General features: G+C 42.8%; 1 protein-coding gene and 1 non-coding gene across 4 annotated transcripts in view; one reads left to right on the top strand and one right to left on the bottom strand.

The window, feature by feature from the left end:
* The window catches only part of PRDM15 (PR/SET domain 15), a 110,323-nt gene that overhangs the window by 60,014 nt on the left and 37,966 nt on the right, over positions 1 to 12,343 (bottom strand). The window lies entirely within an intron of this gene.
* On the top strand, positions 8,458 to 8,564 carry LOC111766026 (U6 spliceosomal RNA). The gene has a single exon (XR_002798195.1). It is a non-coding gene; the product is annotated as a U6 spliceosomal RNA (small nuclear RNA).

The raw sequence follows: 12,343 nt of genomic DNA on the forward strand, positions 1-12,343 counted from the left end.
GAAAAAGGAGCAGCCTGCCCAGGAGTGGAGCCACACACATGGAGAACTGACACAGCAAGATGATGCAACAAAAAGAGACACAGATTCCAGGTGCCACTGAAAAGAATGCAGCAGACACAAACGAAGACACAGCGAATGGACACAGAGAGCAGACAGTGGGCAGGGGAGGGGAGATAAATTTAAAAATAAATAAAACCTTTAAAAAAAATCTATATTAAAAAAAAAGTAACCAAATTTAAATGCTGCAGCTGAAAAGTAATTGAAATGAAATATTCACTGGAGTAATTCAGCACATTTCACAAGCAGAAGAAATAACCAGTGAATTTAAAGATAACTGAAATGATCCAGTGTGAGGAGTAGAAAGATAAAAGAATGAACAAAATTGAACAGAGCCTAAGGCACCTGTGGGATACCATCAAGCAGAACAATATATGCATTATCAAAGTCAAAGAAGAAGAGAGGGTGGGGAGCAGAAAGAAAATGTTAAGAAATAATAGCCAAAAACTTCCCAACTTTGACAAAGACATGAATCTACACTCAGATGCTGAACAAACTCCAAGAAGGACAAAAAGAGATCCACACCCAGACACATTATAATTAAACTACCAAGGGAAGTGAACTTGGCCCAGTGGTTAGGGCGTCCATCTACCACATGGGAGGTCCGCGGTTCAAACCCCGGGCTTCCTTGACCCGTGTGGAGCTGGCCCATGCACAGTGCTGATGCGCGCAAGGAGTGCCGTGCCACGCAGGGGTGTCCCCCGCATAGGGGAGCCCCATGCATAAGGAGTGCCTCCCGTAAGGAGAGCCGCCCAGCGTGAAAGGAAGTACAGCCTGCCCAGGAATGGTGCCGCCCACACTTCCTGTGCCGCTGACGACAACAGAAGTGGACAAAGAAACAAGACACAGCAAATAGACACAGAGAACAGACAACCGGGGGAGGGGGGGAATTAAATAAATAAATAAATAAATAAATAAATAAATAATCTTAAAAAAAAAATAATAATTAAACTACCAAATACCAAAGACAAGGAGAGAATCTTGGAAGCAGCAAGGGGAGTGACTTGTCACATACTAAGGATCCTCAATAAAATTAACGGTCAATTTTTCATCAAAGACCATGGAGACCAGAAGGCAGTGGACACCATATTTAAACAGATGGGGTGGGGGGAACATGAAAACCTGAAACCAAGGTTCAATCTCCAATACCTTCTATAAATAAACAAACAAAATAAATAAATAAGGGGAAAATTAAGATAGTTCCAAATAAAAGCTGAGGGAGGGAAGCAGATGTGGCTCAACTGATAGAGCATCTGCCTACCATATAGGAGGTCCAGGGTTCGGTACCCAGGGCTTCCTGACTTGTGTGGTGAGCTGGCCCACGTGCAGTACTACTGTATGCAAGGAGTGTCATACCATGCAGGGGTGTCCCCCCCCATATACTCTCCCCCCCTGTACAGGGGAGCCTACATACAAGGAATGCGCACCGCAAGGAGAGCCACCCTGTGCAAAAAAAGTGTAGCCCGCCCAGGAGTGGCGCCGCACACAGGGAGAGCTGACGCAGCAAGATGCTGCAACAAAAAGAGACACAGATTCCTGGTGCCACCTACAAGAGTGCAAGTGGACACAAAGAAAAACACAGCAAATGGGCACAGAGAGCAGACAACCAGGTGGGGGCGAGGGGAGAGAAATAAATAAATAAATAAATAAATAAATCTTTAAAAAAAAAGCTGAGGGAGTTTGATACTAGTAGAACTGCTAAATAAGAAATGGTGAAAGGACACTAGACAGTATGCAAAAATAGAGATCTCTGGTAACTACATGGCAAATATACAAGCTAGAATTTTTGGCTTGTAACTCCACTTATTAATTCTGACTTGATTTAAAGTACAAATATATAAAATGAATTACAAATCTATGTGATTGGACATACAGTGTAAAGTTGTGATTTATGACAAAAACAAAGGGGAGGAGAATAGAGTTGTACAGGAGCAGAGTTTTCATATGCTATTAAAGTGAGGTTGACATCAATTCCAACTGCACTGTTATAGATTTAGGGTATTAAATTTTATCCCTATAGTAACTACAAAGAAAATACCTAAAATATTTACACAAAATGAAAAGGAACTCAAAATGGTTCAACAGAAAATTAATGAAACACAAAAGGCAGTAATGGAAGAAATGAGGGACAAAAATATATGACATTAAAAAAGCAAGTAGCAAAATGTTAGAATCCTGTCTTATCAGTTATTACATTAATTGTCAATGAATTAAACTGTCCAATCAAAAGGCAGAGAGTGCAGAAGTATTAAAAAAACAAAATAAAACAAAACACAACCATAAACTATATGCTTTCTTCCAGAGACTCACTTTAGATCCAAAGACACAAAAAGTTTCAAAATGAAAGGATGGTGGGAAGAGTATATGGCTCAAGTGACTGAGTTCCCACCTACCACATGGGTGGTCCCTGGTTCAGTTCCCAGTGCCTCCTAAAGAAGACAGCCAGCTGGTGCCACAGGCAGGCGCAGCAAGCTGACACAACAAGATGACACGACAAGAGACATAAGTGCCTCCTAAAAGAAGACAGCAAGCTGATGCAATGGGCAGGTGCAGTGAGCTGATGCAACAAGATGATGCAACAAGAGACACAACAAAAGCAGGGAGCAGAGGTGGCTCCAGTGATTAGGCACCCCCTTCCCACATCAGAGGCCCTGGGTTCGGCTCCCAATGCCTCCTAAAGAAACAAAGAAGATAATCAGACACACCAAGTGCAAACAATGAGGGGGTGGGGAGAAATAAATAAAATTTTTTAAAAAAGAGAAAAGATTGAAAACAATAGTCCATGCAATAGTAACCAAAAGAGAGCTGAGTGGCTATACTAATATCTGATGAAAGAGGGTTTAAGTCAAAACTGTTACATGAAGGATATTATATATTGATAAAAGGACCAATTAATCAAGAAGATATAACAATTACAAATATGTGTGTACCTAAACCAGAACTCCAAAATATATGAAGCAAACAATGATGCATTTGGAGAGATAAGATAGTTCTATAATAATAGCTGGAGACTTAAATACACCATTTTTAATCATGGGAAGGGTGATAAGGAAATAGATGACTTAAACAACACTGTCAAACCAGTAGAACTAAAAAACACATAGAACGCACCCCACAATGACAAGAGAATACTCATTTTTCTCAAGGGCATATAGAATATTATCTAGGATAGACCACATAGTTTGCCTACAAAAGAAGTCTCAATAAACTTAAAGACTGAAACTATATGATTGTGACAGTTTGATATTATTTATATATTCCAAAAAGAGATGTTGATTATGTTTGTATGATACCCTTTGATTATTTAAATTCAAAGACTTTACCTTTACTTGATTAAGTAAAGATTAGGGCTTGGATTCTACACATAATTAGGGTGACCAGTTTGAGTCCCCGCCCCTCTGTGGGCTATATACACCAACACTCAATCGAGGAGACAGAGAAATAGATACACAGAAAAAGACATGGCAGAGGAGAGAACTTTGGTTTTGCCACTGGAGCCCAGGGAGAGATGAGTCATTTGCCTGATAGGTTACAGCTGACCTTGTGAAGAGACCAGCACAGCTGAGTGCACACAGAAAGAAATGAGCCCTCCAGCCTACAAGTGAGACTGGAAGACGCTGAGCCCACGGAGCCTTAGAGAGAGAGGAAGACTGAACCCTAGCAGATATCTTGCTTCAACACGTGGCAACAGACTTTGGGTGAGCAATCACCTCTCACTGTACCTTGAGTTGGACTCTTAAGGGCCTTGTGACTGTAAGCTTTTACCCCAAATAAATATCCTTTATAAAAGCCAACAGAGTTCTGGTACTTTGCATCAGCATCCTTTTGGCTGACTAATACAACAAAGTATCTTCTCTGACTACTACAGAATCAAGGGTGAAATCAATGACAGAGAAAGAACTGGAAAATTCACAAATATGTGGAAATTAAATAATATATTCTTAAAACAACCCATGGGTAAAAAAAGAAATCACAAGGGAAATTAGAAAGTACTTAGATATGAATGAAAATGAAAACACAACCTATCCAAACTTATGGGATGAAACAAAGGCAGTACTCAGAGAGAAATTTATAGAAATTAAATGCCTACATAAAAAAAGACAAGAGATCACAAATCAATTACCTTGAGGAATACAGAGATATATATTTCTTGAGGAACTAGAAAAAGAAGAACAATTTTAACCACAAGTGAGCAGAAGGAAGGAAATAATAAAGACTAGAGTGGAGAAAAATGAAACAGAATCGAAAAACAGAAAGAATCTAACAAAGCCAAAAGTTGGTTCCTTGAAATCATAAATAAAACCAACAAACTGTTAACTAGACTGACAAAGAAGAAAATGAGAAGATGAAATGGACAAATTCTTAGAAACACAGAAGTCCAAAATGACTCAAGAAGAAACAGAAAACTACAACAGACCTGTAACAACTAAAGCGACTGATTCAGTAATCAAAACCCTTCCACCAAAGAAAAGTCTAGGACCAGAGGGCTTTGCAGGTGAATTGTGCTAAACATTTAAAGAAGAATTACCACTAATCCTTCTCAAAGTCTTCAATAAAATAAAAGAGGAAAGAATATGTTCTAACTCGTTCAATGAGCCTAGTATTACCCTGACACAAAAGTCAGAGAAAGACATCACATGAAAAGAAAATTATAGACCATTATCCCTTATGAACATAAAAATCCTCAAAAAAATACCACTGTACTAAACCCAACAGCATATTAAAAGGATTATACAGGGAAGTTGATGTGGCTCAAGTGATAGGGCTTCTGCCTACCATATGGGAGGACCCGGGTTCGATCTCTGGGGCCTCCTGGTAAAAAAGAAGAAAAAGCATTCCTGCATGGCAAGCCAGTGCCCATACAGCGAACCGAGTGCCTGCATGGAAAGCTGAATGCCCATGCAGTGAGCCAAGTGCCCATGCGAGGGCCTGCCCGGCAAGCTGAATGCCAGCATGGTGAACCAGTGACCACATGGCAAGTCGAGTGCCCACACGAGTGCCCGCGTGGTGAGCCAGTGCCCACGAAGTGAGCCAAGTGCCAGCACAGTGACTGCAAAAGTGAGTCACACAGCAAGATGATGATGCAACAGAAGAGATGAAGGGGAGAGTCAAGGTGAAGTGCAGCAGAGAACTGAGGTGGCGCAATTGACAGGAAACCTCTCTCCACATCAGAGGTCCCCAGGATTGAATCCTGGTGAATCCTAGAGGAGAAAGACAAAAAGACTGAGAAAAAAAAAAAGAGAAAGAGATACAGAAGATCACACAGTGAATGGAGACAGCAAAAACAGCAGGGCGGGGGAGAGGAAGGAGGAAAAGATAAATAAATATATAAACCTTTAAGAAAAAAAGGATTATACAGGGAAAAGGATGTGGCTCAAGTGATTGCACTCCTGTCTACCACATGGAAGGTCCCTGGTTCAGTTCCCGGTTCCTCCTAAAGAAGATAGTGAACTGGCATGGGCAAGCTGATACAACAAGATGACACAAGAGACACAAGAAGAAAAATATAATGAGAGACACAACAAAGCAGGGAATGGAGGTGACTCAAGTGATTAAGTGCCTCCCTCCCACAAGAGAGGTCCCGGGTTCAGTTCCTGGTGCCTCCTAAAGAAACAAGGAAAATAAACAGATACAGCAAGGGCAAACACTGAGGAGGTATGGAGAAGATAGATAGATAGATAGATAGATAGATAGATAGATAGATAGATAGATCGACAGACAGACAGACAGATAGATAGATAGAATGTATGACCAAATGGAATTTATCCTAGGAATGCAATGATAGATAGACAGATCGACAGATAGACAGACAGATAGATAGATAGATAGATAGATAGATAGATAGACAGATAGACAGAATATATGACCAAATGGAATTTATCCTAGGAATGCAATGATAGTTCAACTTAAGAAAACCAATCAGTGTATTACATCACTTTAATAAAGGGGAAAACAACAACAACAAAAACATGATCCCCTGAATAGATGCAGAAAAGGCGTTTTACAAAATCCAATACCATTTCAGGATAAAAACTCAGCAGACTAGAACTACAAGGGAAATTCTACAACACAATAAAACATATTTGAAATACGCCTACTATCATACTCAACAATAAAACACTGGAAGTTTACCCCTAAAGTCAAGAAAAATACGATGATGTCTGCTCTCACCATTGCTATTCAACATTGTTCTGTACATTACAGCCAGAGCAATTAGGGAAGAAAAAGAAATAAAAGGCATCCAAACTGGAAAGGAAGGAGTAAAACCACCCCTATTCACAGATAACATGATCCTATACTAGAAAGTTACTAGAGCTAATAAACAAATTCAGCAAAATAGTGGGGAATAACATCAAACACTAAAATTAGGTGCTTTCAATAATCTGATAAGGAAACTGAGGAAATAATTCCATTTACATCTAAAGCAACAATATATCTAGGAATAAACTTAACCAAGGATATAAAAGACATGTACAATAAAAATACAAAACACTGTAAGAAATTAAAGAAAACCTAAATTAGCAGAAGCACAGTTCATGTTTGTGGATCGAAAGACAATACTGTTAAGATATGAATACTACCAGAAGCCATCCACAGATGCAATACAATCGGTCAAAATTCCAACAGCCCATTTTACAGAAATGGAAAAGCCAGTCATCAAATTCACAAGGGGTCTTTTTTTTATAAAGACTTATTTTATTCATTTGTCTCCTCTCCACTCCCCCCCCCCATTATTGTCTGCTGTTGTGTCCACTTGCTGTGTGTTCTTCTATGTCCTCTTGCATTCTCAGTGGCACCGGGAATCTGTGTCTCTTTGTGTTGCATCAACTTGCTGTGTCAGCTCTCTGTGTGTGCGGGGCCACTCCTGGGTGGGCTGCACTTTCTTCATGCGTGGTGGCTCTCCTTGCAGGGTGCACTCCTTGCACATGGGGCTCCCCTACATGGGGGACACCCCTGCATGGCATGGCACTCCTTGTGCGTGGCAGCACTGCGCTTAGGCCAGCTCACCACATGGGCCAGGAGGCCCTGGGTTCAAACCCTGGACCTCCTATATGTTAGACACTCTACCAGTTGAGCCACATCCACTTCCCCATAAGAGGTCTTGAATAGCCAAAACCATCTTGAAAAAGAACAAAGTTGTAGGACTCACACTTTGCAGTTTCACAACTTACTAAAAGCTACAACAATCAAAATAGTGTTATACTGGCATAAAGATAAAATATAGACCAATGGAAAAAAATTCAGAGTCTACAAATAAACCCATACCCCTATGGCCAACTGTTTTTCAACAAGAATGTCAAGTTCGTTTGATGGAAGAAAGAATAATCTTTTCAACCAACAGTGCTGAGCAACTGGATTTCCACATGCAGAAGAGTGAAGATGGGCACCTATGTCCCACTACGTACAAAAATTAACTCAAAATGGTTCAGAGACCTAATTATATGAACTAAAATCACACAACACTTAAGAAAACAGCAGCAAATCTTTATTAACTTGGATTTGGCAATATAACACCAAAAGTAAGAGCAAGAAAAGAAAAACACAGATGAGACCTCATCAAAATTAACAACCTTTGCCAATCAAAAGTTATCAAGAACATGAAAAGAAAACCTGCAGAACAGGAGAAAATATTTGCAAATCATAAATTTCATAAGCGTTTAATATCCAGGGTATACAACAAACTCTGACAATTTGTGGTAGATTGGATTATGTCGTCTGACAAAAGGCGTGTTCCTAATCTTAAACTGCATTGCTAACTAGGACCTTGTAAGGATGTTCTATTTGGTTACGCTGTGGCCAACTGAATCAGGTGGGTCTTAATCCTGATTAAGGGAGGGAGGAGAGGCCAGAAACCTGCAGAGACCGCAAGAGCCAAATAGGAGCGAGAGGTCGCCTGTGACAGGAGGCAGGGATGCAGGTCGGAGAATGTCAGGCACCGCGACAAGCCATCACCAGAACCCTCCAGGCTTTGGGGAGCAGCACAGCCACACGGGTGCCTTGGTTGTGGACTTTAAGCCTCTGAAACAGTGGGGTAATAAATGCTTGTTGTTCCAGGGAACCTGTTGTATGTTGTCATAACAGCCTAGCAAACTGACTGCATTTTTGCTACCATACCATAAAGTACCAAAGTAGCAAATTCGTATTTTCTATTACAAATACCTAAAAATGTGGAAGCAGCTTTGGAATTGGGTAATGGGAGACACTGGGAGAATTTTGAGTCTCTCAATAAAAAGGGCTGGATTGCTTGGAAGAGGCTGTTGGTAGAGAGAGATGCCGGGTGATCCTGGGAAGGACTTGGGAATAAGTGACAGCTGTCGGGAAAGTTGCTGTCATCACAGCAAACACGCAGGGCGGCAGCAGCAGAATACTGGCAGAAATACGGATGTTAAAGGTGCTTCTGTGCTCGCTTCGGCAGCACATGTACTAAAATTGGAATGATACAGAGAAGATTAGCATGGCCCCTGTGCAAGGGTGACATGAAAATTCGTGAAGCGTTCCACATTTTTGAATTGTTTCGGGGGTGATAAAATTTCACTTAGTGTTCGAAGTTAAGTGTTTCTTTTCATCAAAACGGATTACAAATGTTTTTGTGTTAAATCTGATCCAGAATGAGATTTTACGTATTTCATCTTTGAAATGGCAGGTTTTCACAGAGATAGTTATTGCTAAATTCTGTTATCACTTCATAAATATTTTTTCTCATTTCTTTTTACAAACTGATTTACATTTACATTTCATATAAATGGAATCACACAATATGTAAAAAAAAAAAAAAGGTGCTTCTGGTGAGGCCTTGGAAGGAAATGATGACTGTGCTACTGGAAGCTGGAGGAAAGGCAATCCTTGCTAGACAGTAGTAGAGAACTTGGTGAAGCTGAGTTCTGGTGTCAGATGGAAGGCATCCCAGTGATGAGCCTGGACAGTTAGCTGAGATTTCCAAGTTAAGAGTGGAAGGTGCACCTGATTTCTCCTTGCTGCTTGCAGTAAAATGAGAGGCAAGAGATAAACTGAGGAATGAACTCTTAAGCACAAAGGAGCCAGCACTTGACGACTTGGCAACTTCCAGCCCATCCAGATAGTGTGCTGAGACTAGGGCCAGAGGTGATCCATCAGGGACCTCCCTGGCTTCTGGGAAGTGAGTCCCCAGAAAGCAGGACTCTGCATGAGGGTGTCACTGATCAACACCTTGCTAATGAGAGTTTAGCTGAACCACACTTTGCTAAGGATCCCAGCAGTATGACTCAGGGATCCAGGCAGCCATTTCAGGACTGGAATGCATTTGTCTAGGAAGGCTCTGTGGGAAATACTTTGTCTGATGGTTTGGACACCCATGAACTGTATACAAAATCAACAAGGTTTTGAGCATTTTGCATGAGCAGATGCACAGCGAGCCTAGATTGAAAGGGACAAAAATACTACAAATTGAAGGAAAAATAACTTCAAGGGCAGAATCATGGAAGCAGAGGTCTGGACTGAAGAGATCTTCTCGGACCAAGAGAAAGGGGCTTCTGCACAAGTCTTTGGGTAGGGTAGGACTTCTGCCCCAGTGCTTGCAGGGGGTGGGCCCCGCACCTGATATTCAGGAAGAGTTCAGCTGTCACCCCAATGCTCAAGAGGGTGGGGTGTAGGCCCTGGCATTTGGGGAGGGTAAAGCCACTGCCTGAGACCTTGGGAAGGGTGGGGATGCCAGGCCAGCAGGCTCAGAGGACAAGGCACTGACCGTAGATGACTCTGGGACCTTGAACTCTGATGGGAATTGCACTGCTGGGTTACAGACTTGCTTGGGACTTGCTCTTTTCCTTTCAATTTTCCCTTCTGGAATGAGAATGTAAGTCCTACGCCTGTCCCCCATTGTACCCTGGGAGCAGGTAACTTGTTCTGTAGGCTTCACAGGCCCACAGACTGAGAGGAATTTGGCCCCTGGATGGACCCCCATAACTGGTTTTGATAAGAGCTTGAACTTAGAGTTATTTCTGAAAGAACATAAAGTTTTGGGATATTGTGATGGAATGAATGTATTTTGTAGGCAGGAAGAACATGTGTTTTGGGGATCCAGGGGGGGAATGTGGTAGACTGAGTTACAGACACCGATAAAGGACTGGCTCTTAACCTTAATCTGTGCCCAAGGGCGTGAACTCGGTGGAAGCAGAACCTTTCTGAAGATGTCATTTTTAGGTAAGGTGTGGCCCCAGCAGATCAGGGTGGTCTTACACCATATCACTGCAGGCCTCAGAGAGAGAATCAGGGAAGAGCACAGGGAGGAGAAGCCGGAAGCCGGAAGTCGCAGAACACGCACGCAGCAGAAGACGACCCTGTGCCGGGGCGGATACGAGCCAACACCAGAAGGTTGCGGGCTTTGGGGGGCAAGCATGGCCATGCAGACACCTGGATTTAGACTTTGAAACTTGTTGTTTAGCCAACTTGTGTGTTATTTGTCAAAGCGGCCTGGCAAATGAAGACACAATTCATCAATGAAAGGAAACAACCCAATTTAAAAATGGCTCAAGGACTCGAATAGCTATTTCTCCAAAGAAGATAGACAAGTAGCCAATAAGTACATGAGAAAATGTTCAACATCATTATTCACTGGGGAGTGCAAATCTAAACTACAGTGAGATACCACCTCACACCCACTAGAATGGCCACTGTGAAAACATGGGGAAAAAACAAGCATTGGTGAGGCCGTGGAGAACTGGAATCCTACTGCATTGCTGGTGGGAACGTAAAACGATGCAGCCGCTGTGGGAAACAGCGCGGCGGTTCCTCCCAATGTTAAACACAGATTTACCATATGACCCGGCAATTTCACTCCTAGGTATACATCCCAAAGAACTGAAAATAGAGAACAGGGACTCAGGCACACTTGTACACCAGTGTTCACAGCAGCATTATTCACAGGAGCCAGAAGGTAGAAACCCAGTGTCCATCAACAGTGAATGGATAAACAAAATGTGATGCATACAAATGCCATATTGCCATCATAAAAAAGAATAAAGTTCCATTACATGATACAACACTGAAAACAATGATACATGACACATGCCAGACAAAAGGACAATGATTATCTGATCCTACTTATATGAAAGAGGCAAATCCATAATTCAGAAAGTAGAGTAGAGGCTGGCAGGAGCTGGGGGAGAGGAGATGGGCCTCCTGAACCAATCCCTTAATCTCTTTACCTTTCATCTATTATCTATAGCGGTTCTCTTTTTGTTCAGGTTTCTGGAAGATTTCCTCAATGTTTCTAGTCCTGGTCATTCAAATTTAATTCTGTGAGCAAACTTTAATTTCCAGTTATCTTCTACTCTTGAACTTTTTAAACAGCCACCTGCCCTTATGTCATGGATGCAGCATCATCTCTTCCTGGAGCATCAAAGTTTCTGATGTGCTTTTGTGTTTTATTTTTCAGGTTTTAGTTTTCTCAGAGCAGTTTTTCCTGGTGGCAGTTTCAGTCTCTCTCTCCCATCAGAGAATTTCTCCCAGCGCCCAGTGCTCTGGTGAAACAGTCACCTGTGAGGCTCCTCGGGGGCTCCCGGTGGGGGGGGTGCTTTCTGCGGGAGGACTGGCAGGTGAGCGGTCATCTTGTTGGGGGACACCGATGCTCTGCACTCCCTCGGGCATTTCTCCAGAGAGGCCCTGCAATCCCTTCCCTGAGTATAAACCCGCGGCCCTGCTCCTGGAGGAAAACAGGAAGTGGCAGCTCAAGCTTCCCCGAGCCCCCTGCTTCCAGCAGCATCGCACCTGCTGCCCCATCGTGAAGCCCAGAATCGAGGGGGCGGGGCAGGCAGTCCAGGGCCTGCTGGTCATGAGCATGGACTTTTGGCCCACTGGCTTGTTCGGTGCCAGCCGTCCTCGCTTCAGAGTGCCCTGGAGCCCTAGAGCAGGAACAGACATTGCCGCTTTCAGCTTGTCTGCCTAGTAATTCTCATTTGCCAGTTTCCAAACTTGCCTGCTGTTTTTTTTTTTAAGATTTATTTATTTATTTCCCTCCCCTTCCCGCCCCACCCCGGTTGTCTGTTCTCTGTGTCTATTTTACTGCGTCTTCTTTGTCCGCTTCTGTTGTTGTCAGCAGCACGGGAATCTGTTTCTTTTTTTGCGTCATCTTGTTGTCAGCTCTCTGTGTGTGTGGCACCATTCCTGGGCAGGCTGCACTTTCTTTCGTGCTGGGCGGCTCTCCTTACGGGGTGCACTCCTTGCGCGTGGGGCTCCCCTATATGGAGGGCACCTTTGCGTGGCAGGGCACTCCCTGCGCACATCAGCACTGCGCATGGGCCAGCTCCACACA

This window comes from Dasypus novemcinctus, chromosome 4, assembly GCF_030445035.2.
Source record: "Dasypus novemcinctus isolate mDasNov1 chromosome 4, mDasNov1.1.hap2, whole genome shotgun sequence".
In the NCBI taxonomy this organism is placed as follows: Eukaryota; Metazoa; Chordata; class Mammalia; order Cingulata; family Dasypodidae; genus Dasypus; species Dasypus novemcinctus.